The sequence below is a fragment of the Leopardus geoffroyi genome, chromosome D3, assembly GCF_018350155.1.
Source record: "Leopardus geoffroyi isolate Oge1 chromosome D3, O.geoffroyi_Oge1_pat1.0, whole genome shotgun sequence".
In the NCBI taxonomy this organism is placed as follows: Eukaryota; Metazoa; Chordata; class Mammalia; order Carnivora; family Felidae; genus Leopardus; species Leopardus geoffroyi.
Window position 1 is genome coordinate 76,672,028 of NC_059339.1, and position 16,613 is coordinate 76,688,640.

At 45.0% G+C, this 16,613-nt stretch overlaps 1 protein-coding gene and 1 long non-coding RNA gene across 4 annotated transcripts in view; both read left to right on the top strand.

Annotated features, from left to right (window-relative positions):
* Positions 1 to 16,613, top strand: part of NEDD4L (NEDD4 like E3 ubiquitin protein ligase) — a 343,481-nt gene that overhangs the window by 135,841 nt on the left and 191,027 nt on the right. The gene's annotated exons all lie outside the window — the stretch shown is intronic.
* Positions 447 to 11,198, top strand: LOC123587806. The gene is made up of 2 exons (XR_006707535.1): positions 447 to 1,345; positions 10,570 to 11,198. It is a non-coding gene; the product is annotated as an uncharacterized LOC123587806 (long non-coding RNA).

A 16,613-nucleotide genomic window follows, 5' to 3' on the forward strand; every position in this document is an offset into this window, starting at 1 on the left:
AGCTCAGTTAAGTGCCTATTTTTCCCCCCTCCGCATTCTTGACTCTTAGAAGTGAGCACGCCAAGTGTTCTTGGCTCTGCAGTGGGATGTTGCCAAGGAATTAGGGTCAGAGACCTCTTCTAACTTGGGCCGCAAGTTGGTTTACCTCTCAGGGTTTGGGCTGAGGGGCCACGTGATCTGGCTTTGACCTTTGAGTGCTAAAATGGTTTTTACATTGGTCTCCTAACCTGTTGGAGACATTGGTTAAAAGAGAACAGGAGAAACATCTTTTGCTGTTGGGTATGCATTGGATCGCTTTTTAAGTGGAAGGTAGGTAAGAGGGGGTGGCTGTGGTTGACTTAGGGCCACAAGCTGTTAGAGGAGATGGGGACGTGGATGGGGCACAGACCCATTGACTACAGACTGTGGGTTTCTTCCCCCACCCCCCCCCCCACCCCCCCGGATCTCATTCCTCACAACAATCCGTGAAGGTGGTTTCAAGGCTCCTTTTTTTTTTTTTTTTAAACAGATGAGGAAGCTAGAAGTGGGCAGGTCATACTTAACCCAGGGACCCCCTGCTGGTAAAGTGGTAGAGATGGAATCCAAAGCTAGTGATGAAAATACGTGCTCATTCCATCCAGAGGAGGGCAATTGATCAATTACTTAAAACACTAGTACCCACAAAGATTCCTTCATTTTCTTGAATGTCCTTTCAACATCGGCATGAACATTTAGGGGGGAAAACGCCATTAATTTTCAAGAAGGGACACTGTGTGCCTTAGGGTTCCTCAGGTTGCAGGGTCACCTCAGCTAGGCTAGGTGTGCGCCCTTCTTCCTGGAAATCGGCTCTTAACTTTCCCGATGCGGTTCTGCCGCACGGGCAGCGTTGGGGGCTGTGTCCTGTGCTTGGTGTCTCTTGAATCCACAAAGTTCCTCCTATAGTCATTGGTTCCGCCGCCTCAGACGAGCAACTTCCTCTCTTCCCCACTTTGGAATTTGCTCCTGATTCGATCAAGGCGCAGGCAGCGGCAGCAGCTTCCAGCCCAGACAGGCTTCAGCACGGCACCAGCCGGTACAGCTCGAGGGTGTCCCGGGTGGGTGGCTCTCAGCGGGGCCCTACCTGGGCGGTCGCTGCTTGCAGAACTCTCCCCTGGAAACCTCCCCCTCCCCCACCCACCCCCCCAACCAAACACGGCACAGTGCCTCCAGCTCCGGGCTGCTGATCACCTGTCAACGGGGAACCGGCAGAGACCAGGATTTCTCCTCGCTGCTGCTGTTGTTAGGGGAAACAGACAACCATCTGCATCTAGACCAGCCTTTCTGTCTCTCTCCCCTTTTAAAGCGAGGTCTTCCTGCTCCGGATCTGGTAAGTGCCACAAAGGATTCCGTTTTCCTTGGTTCACGTCGGGAGAACGTTCTCTCCTAATGGATTTGGTAGCTTTAATCTAAATCTGCCAGGATTGGGGGAATTATTTGATTTCTTTTTTCCTTTCGTGTCACTTAAACGTTTTCGCCTGCTTCAAAAATCAAAGCACATCCAGTAAAAATTTGTAAGTATGTGTTTAACCTGTGTCATCTGGCGTGAGACCTATTTTTTTTTTTTTTTAGTGCTCTGAAAGACTATTCTAGAGATTGCCCTCCCGCACCCCCCTTTTATGAATAAATTAGTGCATTTGTCATCACTGTGTTCCTGAAATGTCAAAAATAGACCCAGCGAAGGGATCTGTCGTGCGGAGTTCGGGAATTTGGTACAGAACTCCAGGTGAAGTGAGGCTAGATTTTTTATTTTGAAACGTTTTTTCTTTTTAGAGTTCATTGTTCAGTTTAAACACGGTGAGTGCAGTCAGCTAGGCCACGGTGGGACAGGTGTACCTGTTCGTTGTTGTAGGCTCATCTCCTGCTAAACGAACGCCTCCTTTGTTTTATAACCTTTACAGGAAATGCGGGAGGATGAGTCCCATGACTCCTAAGTTGAGTTTTCCCTCGTGTTCACACGGGTTAAATGATTTTGCTCTTCTGTGGATGGGTATTCAATCTGGAACTTTTCAGAATTGTCAATCAAGTGTCTGATAATCTTTGCCCCCACATTTGCCAGCCTCCAGACATATAAATGGGCATTCCCTTTAAGAGAAAATAAAACTGGCACTTCCGTTCTCTTGACCCTAAGTTAGAGTACTCAGGTTAAAGGTGATTAAAAAGACGTATAGAAATGAATCTCCGGGAATCTGTTGCGTCTCCATTTCAGGTTCATCTCGCTAGCAGGAATTAGCGTGGTTCTCCTTTTCTTCTCTCTTCTTTGCACTTCGGTCGCGGCCAATAGATAATTGGAGGGAAACTGACTTATGTAATCCTGGAATCGAAAGGCAGGGTAGTGCTTGCTCTTTTGGGGCGAGTCCAGAACAAGAGACTCTCAGGCTGCCTCAGACCAGGGCTGGCTGCGGAGCCCGTGCTGGGCTGAGCGGTGGAAGAGGGTGTATGTGGGGGTGGGGTGGGGTGGGGGTGGGGGGGCGGTAGGCCTGCCCCTGGGCAGCCGCTTGGAGCATGTCAGAAAGAACACTTGTCAGAAGCCTTCAAAACCGTGGCCGTTGCTAATGTGTGAAATTGAACTTGTGACCCTGTTTGCTTGGTGGCGACTTCTTGTTTTGCTTGAGAATGGCGTGGCACTGGGTCCCTTGGATGTGGGAGGAAAGGCAGGGCAGCTTAATGAATGAGTAGGGAAACGCCGTCCTTTTTCTGCGTGGCTCGGAATTGTAGAGTCTAAACCATCACCTTAAAAGGAGATGTTGCCCCCCTAGAAATGGGCAGTTGGAGACACAGATTCTGCAGACCTGACCTGCTGAGAATTCCTCACCTGTAGACGCCCTTGCATGTGAGGTCACGGTTACACCTCGTAAGGGATGAGGAAGAGCGGAAAATAAGCTGCAGCTATGGGTGGAGAACCGCTCTGGAAGAAGAGAAGGAAGTGTGCCCCCCACCCTGGCCAAAGCCCCCCCCCCCCCTTTGCTTCTGTTCCTTCTGCGCCATTGAGGTGCCCTTCTCCTGAAATGACCTAAACGCTGTGTTTGGCGACAAGAGGCTGCTACTTTCTCTAAATGCATTTTTTTCAGCTTGTGAACCCTCATTCTTTGCCAAGAGGCCCGAGCGCCTGGTTAATGATCTTTAATGTAGACGATCCTACGCCGTGATTAACATTTAGCCTGGTTAGTACCCCGCGGGTTGAACTCCCTGGTCCTCCCCTGTGATTTTCTCTCTGCCAGCCATCTGCCCACCTGTAGAAACCGGGCACAACCAGTTCCCTATGGGTGCTCTTCCCCTCGGGGGTGGGGGAGTGAGTTGGGTGTGAGCCAGAGGAGGTGGAACCACAGTCATGGAACCGCAGTCAGTGGAAGGGAGCGGCTGCCCAGGGTTCCTGCAATCCAGAGACCCATCTGGTGAGCCTTTGCGCTGAGCCGGCCTCAGGGAGGGCTGATCACACTTGTGTGCGGGTGGTGGGCGTGTTGGGTGATCAGCATCTCCCAGCCCAGGTGCCGACTGCCTGGGTCTCTAAGCCACCTTGGCAGCCATCCGCTCCCTTCTTTCTGAGAGACTATCCATTGACATCACTTCTTGAAAGAAAAAGGCATCGGGGTTGGCCGTGCCCCTACAGGGTGGGTAGAGTTAGCCGTTTTCTTCTGACCTAAATCTGTTATGGTGGTGAGTTGACATGTTCACGCTGGCACCTAAAAGAGGAGAAGAAAGAGCTTCCGTAACCACGAAAATGAGGAATGTCTTTTCTTTTTAATGATTTTTAAGAAACTTTTACAGCCAATTATTAAAAAAGCCAGTGGCACCGAACCTGCATTCTCTCGGGTTTCCCTTAAGCACTTACTCGTCCTGTTGTTTATAGAAGTATTCCTCTCCGCCCCCAAATGAAGCTGAGTGACAAGTTGGAAACCTCCAGACATCAGCCTAAGGCATTTATAAGGCACATACTTTCATGAGCTCTTTTCCTCTTTCCTTGGCCTTAATCTTCTTGTGGGGAATGGGGTCTGTTTTCATCGCTGGTGGCAAACATGACTCTTGGGCGGTACGCCCGTGGTCCTCTGAGGTGGGAATGTGGTAGGTTGGGGCGGCACTCGGTGGTCACGAGGTGTCCCATTTTGGCGTCTTTCCCAGACCACCTTCTGCCTGTGCTCGGTCCGATTGGCTGCCTTGTGTAGAGTCTGATGTTTCCTTTCAAATCCCAGAACGGAGAGGATTGAAGATGATTTCTAACCCAGATTCCTTGCTTCTGGGGAGTTAGCAAGTCCGTACGTTATATTTATTGATTGTTTTAAAAGTACTGATTTCCTAACAGCTGAGGGGAGGGGAACCCATACTTTTGCTTTTTTTGTGTGATTATGTTTTCTGATTGGTGATTTCTGAAAGGTTTCTTAAAATGTCACTTAATCCACATTGAAATCTCATGTTACTGTTGAAACCGTGTTGCATTTATTTATACATGTCACGAATCACTTTAAGGCAGAGGTTCTCAACCCGAGACGATTTCGCCAGCTGGGGACACTTGGCAATGTCTGGAGACCTTTTTGACTGTCCTTTCGTGGGGACAGGCCAGGGATACTGCTCAGCCTTGTGTAGTGTATCTACAGTGTATGGGACAGCCCTGCACCACAAAGACGTGTCCATGCAAAGCAGTGCCACGGTTGTTGAGAAACCTTGCTTTTAAAGGGATGTCCAAACTTTAAAATGCCACAGAAATGCTGAAATCTCTGTAGCCTCTCCGTAAAGGACTAAAAGCTTCTTGTTGGTTTGTTTTGCAGAAGGGCTCACTTGGGCCTGGTTGAATGAACGGATTAATGGAGCATGTGGTTTATATAACATAGCTTCAAGATAGTAAAATGTCTTTCTTTTAAGTTCGAGTCAATTGGCAAAGTGTCTTATTTGAACATCTTTTTTTTTTTTTTTTAGTAGTTACTTAGTAGTTTGCTAATATCATCCACCTGAACGGAGGATTCCTGTTCATTGTCAGGCAGGAAAAAGCTCTCTGTCGGTGGCAGCTGGTGGGGAGACTTGCTTGTGGTCCTCTAAGGCCCTCTGTGGCTGATGACAGGCCAGGGTATCCTTGCTGCTAACCTTGCTGCGTTGCTGGAGACTGAAATGGAAAGGAATGGCGGAGTTAGAGACGCCGAAGGCGATTTCAAGAGTCAGTTTCGTCTAATACCTTCTCTCTTGAGATGAACTCTAGCCCAGAAAGGTTGGCTTTCCTTTTATGATCATTCTGACATGGTTTCTCCCTTCCTGCTTCAGTTCTTACGGCAGTTTTTGCCTAAGCCCTTAGTGAGTTCACTTCCAGTGAATCACGTGCTCGTTTCCTCCACGTTGGCTGTCATCTTGCCTTGCTCTTTGAAATCTTTAAGACCATCTTTCTGTGCTTTCTACTTAACTCCTTCATTTGATCAAATGGACTGGAGATGGGCAACGGCTCACATACTTTGGGTCCCTGTAGTATGCACAGAAGTATTTTGTAGGTTTCTGACCCTAACAAGCTATTTGTGGACCTGATTGAAATGACACCTAGGCTTATTAGCATGACTGACCCAGCCTTAGTATCGGAACCTGACTTTCAGATTGGTGTTCTCCATACCACAGCTCACTTTTCACGCCTGGAAATTCACTCCCTATTTGGCAAGTTCTCTAAGACGGTGGTTACTGGAGTTATATATAGGTCAAGGTGGGTCTGTTGACGAGCCGATCTTGTTGGTGTTTCATCCAATATTTGAATTTTTCTTGCTTTGAGAAAGTGTTGAGAAGTGTTGTTTTAGTCTTTTATGCTTGCATTTTTCATATTTGCTTAAATCGTCTTCCTATGGTGAATTTTAAATTGTAAGAAAAATCAAAATTGCATCTGGGAACAGGAAAAGGACATTAGGGAAAAACAGGAAATCTGAATAAAGCCTGGATTTCAGTTAATGTATCAACCTCTATTCATTAATTGAGCAAATGTAGCATACTAATGTAAAATGTTAATAGTTGGGGAAACCAGATATGTGGTATATGGGATCTCTTTGTACCATCTTTAGAATAATGCTATAAGTCTAAACTGTTCTTAAAAAAAAAAAAAAAAAAAACCTTACCATTTCATAAATGTTACTGTCCTCTCACCTTCCCCCCCTTGAAATAGGCTGTTGTGAAGTTGAGTTCCTCGTTCACCTCGCAGTTTTCTGCTCAGGATAGCCATGAAGTGCCTCTTTCCAGAATGCGCCCGAGTCGGCTCGAGCAATTGCAAACCATGTTATGTGATTTTAATTGCCTGCCATTGCACTGACTCATTTCTAGGTGGTATATTTAAAAGACTAGACAGAATTTTCAGGTTAAAAAGTTACATCAACAGAAAGTGTATTTGTAGGTGCCGATTGAAATATTATCGGCTGGGAATGCTACCAGCAATGCGCTAGTTGGACAATGGGACGTGTCCCTTTTTGTTGCTGGGCCTCCAAAGGCATCCGGGTGACAGATGTCACTGTCCCAGTGCAGCCTGGTGTAATTGAACGCCTCTGAAGCTGGAATAAAGGAATTGTGCTTCCAGGGTTCATAAAGGTACAAAGTATACATGTGGGTCTATTCCATTTGACAAATCACTAAAAGTGCTAAACCCATATGTATTTGGGAGGAAATGGAAATCAGCATGAATTTTTAAACTTGGACTTGAAATTGCTGGCAGTGCTGTTAGGCCATGGCCCTCACCCCACTCCTCTGTCGGTGCGGGTACTGGGGAACAGCGTATGAAAGCACTGGACTTGGAGATAGGATAACATGGGTTTGAACCAGTTTGAGTCAATTACCTTAGTTCTAAATGTGCTAAATAGTCACGGGAAATTTTGTTGTGAACACAGAATGAGATCCTATAAAATGTATTTGAATACAGTAAAATCTTACAGATGTGGACTATGTTATGTTGTAGTAGGGGTCAGCCCCACCCCCCACTTGCCTGCTTGTATGTACATTTTATATTAGGAACCTTGTCGTTCACCTTGGCCTAAAGTTGGCTTTGCTGCTCACCTGTGCTCTTTCTTACATTCTTACTTGGTGTGCATGTGTGTTAATATTAAAGGTTACTAGGAAAATTGGTTTTTTGTTTTTTTTTTTTTTGAGGGAGAGTGTGAGCAGGGGGAGGGACAGAGGGAGAGGGAGAGAATCTTAAGCAGGCTCCAAGCCTAGTGAGGAGCCCGGCACGGGGCTCGATCTCACAACCATAAGATCATGACTTGAGCTGAAATCAAGAGTCAGATGCTCAACCGATTGAGCCACCTAGGCACTTCTGGAAAGTTCATTTTTAAAAATTATTCAAAACTAGAGAAAACTGCATGATGGCAAAGAGCATAATGAAATCCTATAACCCAACTTCAACACTTCCTAAAATTTTGCCATTTAAAAAAAAAATTTTTTTTAGTATCTGTTTTTTGTTTGTTTTGTTTTGTTTTGTTTTGTTTTGTTTTGTTTTGTTTTTAGAGAGAGAGCATGAGCGGGGAAGGGGCAGAGAGAGAGAGGGAGACACAGAATCCAAAGCAGCCTCCAGGTTCTGAGCTATCACACTGAGCCTGACCTAGGGCTCGAACTTAAACCGTGAGATCATGACCTGAACTGAAGTTTGGACGCTTCAATGCTAACCTACCCAGGCACCCCTAAAATTTTGCCATCTTTATTACTGTTGGATACAGTTTAATATTTGTTGACAATTCTTTTTATCTTAGATCCCACCAGGGATGTACAATAAAAACACATTTTAAAGTCAAGTGAGACCATGTTTCTCTATGATTGCGATACCAACTTTATATATTGTTAGTGTTGTTTTTGTTTTTGCCATTTTCTTAGTATCAGCATATAGAGAACTTTGACCAGTCTATAGAGAAGTTCCTCGTGTATTTTTACATCTTTTACATCTCTTTAGATCTCTTTTACATCTCCTCGTGTATTAATACATTCACCCTGGTATGAATATGTTAGATTTATTCAGTCGATCCCCTACTGATGGACATTCAGGTTATTCCCAGACTTGTCCGTTGTTTTTCAGTAAATAGCCTTGTGCACACATCATTTTGTATTTCTGTCTGGGCATTCCACGAGGGATAAAGGGATAAGATGACAGCAGCATGTAAATTCTTCCAGTCTTGTCTGGGACAAGTGCAACTGTTGGGTAACCTCCCGTTGCCTGAAGCTCTGCCCTCCTCTTCACTACCTGACCTAGGAGGTGTAAGCTCTTCATGCTACAAGCCTCCATCCGTGCCCCAAATTTGTAAAGCTAGAAAGAGACCTTAGAGATGGACTCTTCCTCCTGGTGTTACAGGTGAAGGACTGGAGACCCAGGAAGTGAGGGGAGAGCATGAGCCCAGCTGGCCTGTGCCCTGCCCAGCAGGTGATGGCCTTTCTGTTAAACTCTCTCTCTCTCTGCCCACCATCGGCTGGGCTGCCCTCCAGGGCAGCTGCTCCAGGTGTGGTCCACGGACCGGCAGCATCAGCTGGGAGCTTGTTAGATGAGCAGACTCTCTGACCCTGCCCGGACATACGGAATCAGTCTGTTTTTCACTGGTTTTCCGGGTAACTCCCGCGTGCTCTGCTTTGGTCTGACGGCCTCCTTCAGGAGCGGACGAAGCTGCGTTTTATCACCAGGGACAGCACAGGCTCCTTCCCAACAAACAGAGGCTACTCCCCGCTCCTGGTGCCCTTCTCCAGTCTGCTGGTCCCGCCCCGGGTCGTCCTCTCTGTGCACAGGGTTGGGAATTGATCTCTTCAGGGGCAAAGTCGTTCCTGGCTGGTATTGCCTTCCATTTCCCCCGTATACACAGCCTTCATCCTTCTGGATTTGTCTCCTGTCATGTGGCACGTGTTGGGCAAGCACCTTTGCTTTTATTTCAAGGCTCTGTTCCTGCTAATTTGGGTATTATTATTATTATTATTATTATTATTATTATTATTTTTAGTTTTAGTTTATTATGCATTTGCTCACCAATGTTAAAGGCCTTAAAATGCTCGCTAGTAATATATAGCACCACGTAAGACTTCCCTCATCATCATCATTATTCCATTATGGAATATTCCAATATTCCATTATATTCCATCATAATTCCATCATCGTATTATTTCCATTATTATTGGCTTCTTTGCCGCTGCTGTGGTTGTGTGTGTGCGTGACTGATCATATTAGGCCTCCACGCATACTTAAATAAAAGCTTAATTGGAAATGACTCCTTAAATTATCCACAAACTAGGTTGGCAGTTAAAGTGACTACACTTTGGAAATCATTAGCATAATAAAAAAAAAATCCTTTACCGTTGGATTCAGTGTTTCCAGTCTCTCCTACATTTCCGTTTTGGAAGGTCAATTCTTGGAAAGTGGAAGTGATTATCTAGATTCAGTGCTGAGGTTTAGCACCCTGGAGGAAAGATTTCTGTATAATATGTGCTGTTGGTAAATGTACAAGGAAAAGTAGTTTTCTTTTAAAGGCAGCTTTTTATACTAAGCAGCAGATGATCTTTTTTTCTAAACTATGTTAGCTATACCCAAATTAGTATACGTTAAAATAACTATGACTGGTAAAAACATTTTTCAGATTCCTTTTACTTTTTATATAATTATATGAAATTCTCCATTTGGTAGTTGATCTCTCAAATAAATTAAGTCTTGCCAGACTGTCTCAGAAGATACCTAGTGAATCAGACCCTAAAAACTTGTTGCATGTGAAAAATAACAACTATGCACGGCAATTTATAAGGGCAAAATTAATTAAAGAATTTTTTTTTTTCAGTACTTTAAAATTTGCACTAGGAGAATCTTAGCCTGGTTTGAGGGAATGCAGTTCACATCAGCTGCTATGAAAAAGCCATTGTTTCTATTGTTTCCAGTTGTAGAGAACAGCCAGTTTCAAAGGACTTTTAAAAAAAATTTTTTTTTCAACGTTTATTTATTTTTTGGGGGGGACAGAGAGAGACAGAGCATGAACGGGGGAGGGGCAGAGAGAGAGGGAGACACAGAATCGGAAACAGGCTCCAGGCTCTGAGCCATCAGCCCAGAGCCTGACGCGGGGCTCGAACTCACAGACCACGAGATCGTGACCTGGCTGAAGTCGGACGCTTAACCGACTGCGCCACCCAGGCGCCCCTCAAAGAAGGACTTTTAATAAAAATTCAGGCTCTTTTGAGTTTGAAGGCATCGTTGACTTTACTACCAGATTCATCATGGTATCCCCCCTGAACTTCACTTTTTATGTACTCAGACATTTTCAAAGTAGGTAAGGATGATTGATGTGTTTGCAATAAGCATTTATTTTGCTGTTGGAGTATACATGGCAGGTGGTTATACGGAATACGAAGAGGCAGAAGTCCCTTGACTTCAAGATGCGTACAGTCTAATAGAAACCTTAACATTTCCTCTGGGCAGGGCTCCATGGGGTCATTACAGCCAAGGGAATGTGTAGGCATCTAGATAGATGAAAATTACTCAGAACTTTACAGATATTTGACATTTTGTTGACTGGTGACAGGTCATGATATATGGGTATTGCATAGGTGGTTGACTTTAAATAGTCTTTAAAATTGTTTTGTGGTTTTTTTTAGAATTTCCACAATGTTTGTAGTGTTAGACATTCATTACACAAAAGCCTTCATAAATTTTGTACATCTTTCTGAGAGCCACATGCAGAAGTGCAAGAGGGAGAAGGCGCTAGAACACTGCAAAAGGGATCACATGGTCTGTGAGGTGAAATGAAACTGGCCAACCCTGGAATCGGATAGAATGCAATGAAGAAAGAGAAGAAAATTTCTAAAAAAAAGGGAAAGAGAGGAACTCAACATTGTATCAAGCAGAATGTGTATCCACTAGACTGTGAGCACCTCAACACAAGAGATTTGGGTTGAGAGTTAAACTAATTGAATAAATATCACTTGACGGATAATCACCAGATATTCTAAGATGGTCTACCTGATAAGTGATAGAGAGTCAATTGTAGGTATCCTCGTGTATTGTGCCCTATTTGTGTTTCCTGATAGTTTGTGTGGATCATTAGTTCTCTTCACGAACTGTTAGGGAACTAATGTGGTTTTATGGTCCGCTCCTTCCAGCTGGTACTTAAGCATCGTGGGTCAGTAGAAATGCGAACAGTAGAACGCTGAGCCAATACTCCTTACAATCTGTTGTGTTCCCAAATGGCCAAAGGAATAACAGAGATTAAAGAGAGATAAATGTAGTCACCTGGCAAAAATATTTGGCCTTTTTCAAAATAATGGAAGTTATATTTAGGAGAAATGTTTTTGGTAAAAATATTTGAAAGTTTGTTTTATAATCATAAGTAGCTTGGCTTGTTTTGACTCGTGGGAAGGGGGAGGGAGAGGCAGCCGATAGGTAGGGCCTGTGGATTTGTCATTTGGGAGAGGGAAACACGATGAATAAGTTAATTGGTATAGAATAAGAATAGAAAACAAGTAGGAAGTAGAATCGTGAAATCTCAGGGCTTTTCATTAGTCATTAGTTGAAGACTCACAGAGAAATGGTGGAAATCACTAGTAATTAGGGAAGGAAAGGACAGTATTGTGGAAAAAACGGGCCCCATACCCCTTTCCCGGTATTCAGGTAGAGTGTAATTCTGGTTCAGCCCAGTTTCCCTTCACTTCCTTTCCACCTGTTTTGCTGCACCCAAGCTGAATTGCCCAAGTCGCCTATATGTTTGATTCCCGCCTCCCCTGCCATTCTTCACCCAGTGGGGTGTGTGTGTGTGTGAGTGAAGGAGAGAGAGAGAGAGAGAGAGACAGAGAGCCCTGCTTACCTGGTGAGGCCCCACTCAGAGAGCAACCTCTCTACAAAGGCTTCCTTCATTCCTTATAACTGCAATAAGGCGGTTCTCGGAAGAGTTGAAGTTGTTCCCTGTGCACAGAGTGCAGGATCCCCCAAAACTTCCAGCCGGGGTGCGCCATAGTTGGGCTTGGCCAAGTCGGTTTAACGATCACACAGGTTTTCCACTTGGACAACACCAGTCTCCGGAACTGTGTTGGAGGAGCTATGCTGGCCGGGGGTAGAGGGGGAACGCCACCAGCTGCCCTCAGCCCCTGGAGGACGCACACTGCCAGCGGAGTGATGAATCCCTCTATACCTGATGCAGGAACTCCGGCATTGAGCTCTGGCGTCCTGGCTAAAATTTGCGGGAGAAACAGTACAAAGTAGAGAGAGAGCAGGTGGGAGGCAGGGGGACAGACTACACCACTAGGGCGACAGCGGAGTGGCTGGTGAAGCTGGGCGTTGAGGGATCATGCGGACGTCAGATGGTCCATGTGACCTTGACCCCACAAGGCCTGGCAGCAGGAGTGCCTGCATTCCCCTCTCTCCACCTCCCCCCTCACCTCTCCCCTTCCTCCAGGCACCGTGTTGTGATGGGAATGGGGGGAGATGTGCACACACAAGCCTCCCACCCCGCCTTACACAAGCAGAAGCCTCTTCAACGGGCCTGCCCCCACCCCCCGGCCTTTGCACTGTGAAATACGCCTCCCTTCTCTCTGAGCCTTAGCATGTAGTTGTTTGCTAAGAATAAGAAGGGTTAGAAGTATTTCCACCAGAAAGTGACGTTTGAGTGTTTCAGATGATAATATGAGCATGTCTGGCCCAACCGGATTATTTCTGAAGCACAACACGTAGCTGATTGCCATTGAACCTTGGAAAACAGATTATCCCACTTAATTTTGACAGATGAAAAGCGGTGTGCCATGCAGAAAGAACACAGCCGACCAAATACCCCATGGTAAGGGTTTTTCTGGGGAATTGGAAACCATTTGTTTACAGCCAGTACTGGGCCTTGAATGCGAACGATGACTCCTAATTCTTGGCGTAGTAGCTCACCCCCTGCAGAATGGGGTAAAGGCAGTTAGGAGATGCTAGGTGTCGGGGGCATTGTCTCCAGGACTCAGATAACAGGAAGTAGGAACCTACGCAGGTGCTTGGGTTGCCCCTCTAGTGCACAACCAGCCAGTGGATTCCAAGAGACCCACCTCCCAATCATGTTCTCGGGGTGCAGTCATACACATGACCTTGCTTCTGCACCAACACACGTGCTAGCGTCTGACATCGGGTTGTCGATTAGGATGTGCAGGTTGCTTCAACTGGATGTTCACGTCAGGTGGAATTGTGGCCCTTGCTCGGAAGCAGTGCGGATCGCCTGAAGAGAAGGGATGCATTTCCTCGCTGGTTGAAAGACCTTCGGGAACAATTAAGTGGTTCCTACCACCAAACAGTTCCTGTTCTAATGGGGGTTTAATAATAACCTTTTATTTACTAGGATTCACTGGGGAAAACATTCAGGAACAAAGAGAAAATAATTAAATGCAGAGAATGTTAATTTCTTTTCGGTTTCAAAAAGGACTTCGGTTAGCAACCCAAATAGAAGTCTTTGCTTTAACCAACAGATAAATGATTAGCACATTGGTTGTTTACACATGAGTCAGAGCTTCTAAAATTTGTTCCCATAAGTAGGTTGAGCCTCCTTCTCTGCCTGTTGTCATAGGGTCTAAAAATGGAAACCTGAGTCCAAACCTTTCCAGATCATAAAAATAATTCTGAATTAGTAGAGCATAAATGAATGTGATTTTATCTGAGTGTCCTTTTCAGTTTCCCCAGGCCAGATTGGGACCTCGTAAGCCTTCTAGAGTTCCCTGTAGTGGGGATTAAGGAAACAGGAGCAGTTTTGCTTCTGGCCTCAGACACTTTTCTAATTAGGTCAGAGCCACTCACACTGGGATACGCAGACCCTCTTTCTGTCCCTTTGGCATCGATTTTTAAGATTTGCTGTCCGTCCGAGACAATCACACAGACAAGGTTGCTGCTTACATGATACATTGCTGAACCTGGAAACGGCGTGGGTTCTGGATGATGAGTTCTTCTGTTACCTGGGAAGGTTTACATCAGCCCGACCTAAAGATGCATCTCAAAGGCATCAGGCCACGTTCTTGGATTGGTAAGTTCACTGTTGTGACATAAGAGCCCATTTTTGTTGGTGCACTATCTGTGGGGCTCTGGATTTGAAACACTGTTCTGATTACAGATAGAAATTTTCATATTAGGCTGAATGTACAGTGACTGCAGCGTTTATTCTGGTGGATATTTATTTTTAAGTTTGTTTGTTTTGAGAGGGAGGGGGGAGGGAGAGCATGAGCAAGGGAGGGGCAGAGAGAGAGGGAGAGAGAATCCCAAACAGGCTCCACACTGTCATCGCAGAGCCCCATGCGGGGCTTGATCCCATGAACTGTGCAATCATGACCTGAGCTGAGATCAAGAGTCGGATGCCTGGGGCGCCAGGGTGGCTCAGTCGGTTGGGTGTCCGACTTCGGCTCAGGTCATGATCTCACGACTCGTGGATTGGAGCCCTGTGTCAGACTCTGTGCTAACAGCTCAGAGCCTGGAGCCTGCTTTGGATTTTGTCTCTGTCTCTGTCTCTCTCTCTGTCTGTCTCTCTCTCTCTCTCTCTGCGCACCTCTTCCACTCATGCTGTGTCTGTCTCTCCCCCAAAGAAATGAATAAACGTTAAAAAAAATTTTTTTAAGTCGATGCTTAACCAACTGAGCCACCCAGGTGCCCCTTTTCTGGTGGTAATTTTGTAACCTGTATATGAATCCAGTCATTTTCCCAAAATGTGACATGCAGGGTGAAAACCTGACAACACAATAAGAGAATTTTGTTTAAACCGGGCCTGTACTAATGAAATAGGGACGACTTTTCCTCCTGTCCTGCTGGTTTACTAATCTCCTGCTCTTAGCATGCCCACTTAGTTCCATTGCTTACTTGCATCATGGCTCTTAAATTTTCGTTTCAGGTGTTTTGCTTTATTTTAAAAGAAAGTCGAAATAGTGTAGATCACCTAGAAAGGGAATATCCCCTAGAATGGGAAAGCTACCTTTATTATTAAAGCAGATTAGGGGCGTCTGGGTGGCTCAGTTGGTTAAGCATCCGACTTCGGCTCAGGTCACGATCCCGCGGTCCGTGGGTTCGAGCCTTGCGTCGGGCTCTGGGCTGACAGCTCAGAGCCTGGAGCCTGCTTCAGATCCTATGTCTCCTTCTCTCTCTCTGCCCCTCCCCCACTTGCACTCTGTCTCTCTCTCAAAAATAAACATTAAAGGGGCGCCTGGGTGGCGCAGTCGGTTAAGCGTCCGACTTCAGCCAGGTCACGATCTCGCGGTCCGTGAGTTCGAGCCCCGCGTCGGCCTCTGGGCTGATGGCTCAGAGCCTGGAGCCTGTTTCCGATTCTGTGTCTCCCTCTCTCTCTGCCCCTCCCCCGTTCATGCTCTGTCTCTCTCTGTCCCAAAAATAAATAAACGTTGAAAAAAATAATAATAATAAATAAAAAAATAAACATTAAAAAAAAATTTTAAAGCAGATGAAAAATAGTGGGGTATGCATCATAAGAACTTAGAAAAAGAACAACTAAGCAAAACAAAAAGCTGGGGAGGAGGAATGATGAAATAACAAAGGTAAAAGTTAAAATTAGTAAAGCAGAAAACAAATGTTGAAGGGTAAATAAATCCCGTAGCTGGTTACCTAAAAGGGCCTCATTACCCCGAGAAAAAAGGGAGAGCAAACACAGGTGACGGGAATGAGGGATACGGAGGAAGGAACAGCCTCTAGGAAATGCTTACCTGTAGTCCTCTGGCAACACATTTGAAAAACACAGGGTTGATTTCTTAGTAAAATGCAAAGGGCCAAAATTGATCCAAAAAGCATGGAAAACTTGACAAAGCCGATTAGTATAGGAGAGATTACATATGTGATTGACAATTACGATTGGAAAAAGTCACCAGGGTGCCACGATTTGCCAGCTGAGTCTTATCTAACCTTTACAAAACAGAAAATGTGTTATTTCTACTCTTAGGGGATGCAGCAAATATGAAAAGGTTTGTAGTTCATTTTAGAAAACCAGCATAATTTTAATACCTGACAAATTTTAAAGAAGAAAAGTATAGGCCAATATTATTTATGAGCATAAATGCATGGGGCCCCTGGGTGGCTCAGTCTGTTAAGCTGATTTCACTCCAGGTCATGATCTTGCAGTTGTGGGATCGAGCCCCAAATCAGGCTCTGCACTGAGTGTGGAATCTGCTTGGGATTCTGTCTCTCCCTTGCTCTCTCTGCCCCTCCCCTGCTTACACGCTCGCTCTCGCTCTCAAACGTTTTTTAAAAAAAGTAAATGCAAAAATTCAAAATAATTCATCAACAGACTTTTGAGTGCATCAAAAGTCTAACGCATTATGATCAACAGTTTATTCCAGTGACACTAGGGTGATTATTAGGAACTTTGATCACCATCATCCATTATTGTACCTCAACATAGTAAAGCAGAAAAGACCAGCTCAAGAGAGACTAAAAGCCATATTGATCAAGTTAAGCAGCCATTTTTATAACACAATCTAAAGAAACAAAATAGGAATAAAAACAAATTACTTAAACATAAAACGGCTATATATTACAATATTAACAAAAACACCTCAATAGTAAATGTTTTCCTGAAATGGCAAAACACTAAAACTATTTCAATTGTAATTAAGAATTTTAAAATGATGTCTGCCTTTATAATTACTTATCATTGTCATAGAGGTTCTACTGCATGTAGTAAGACAATGAAATGTTT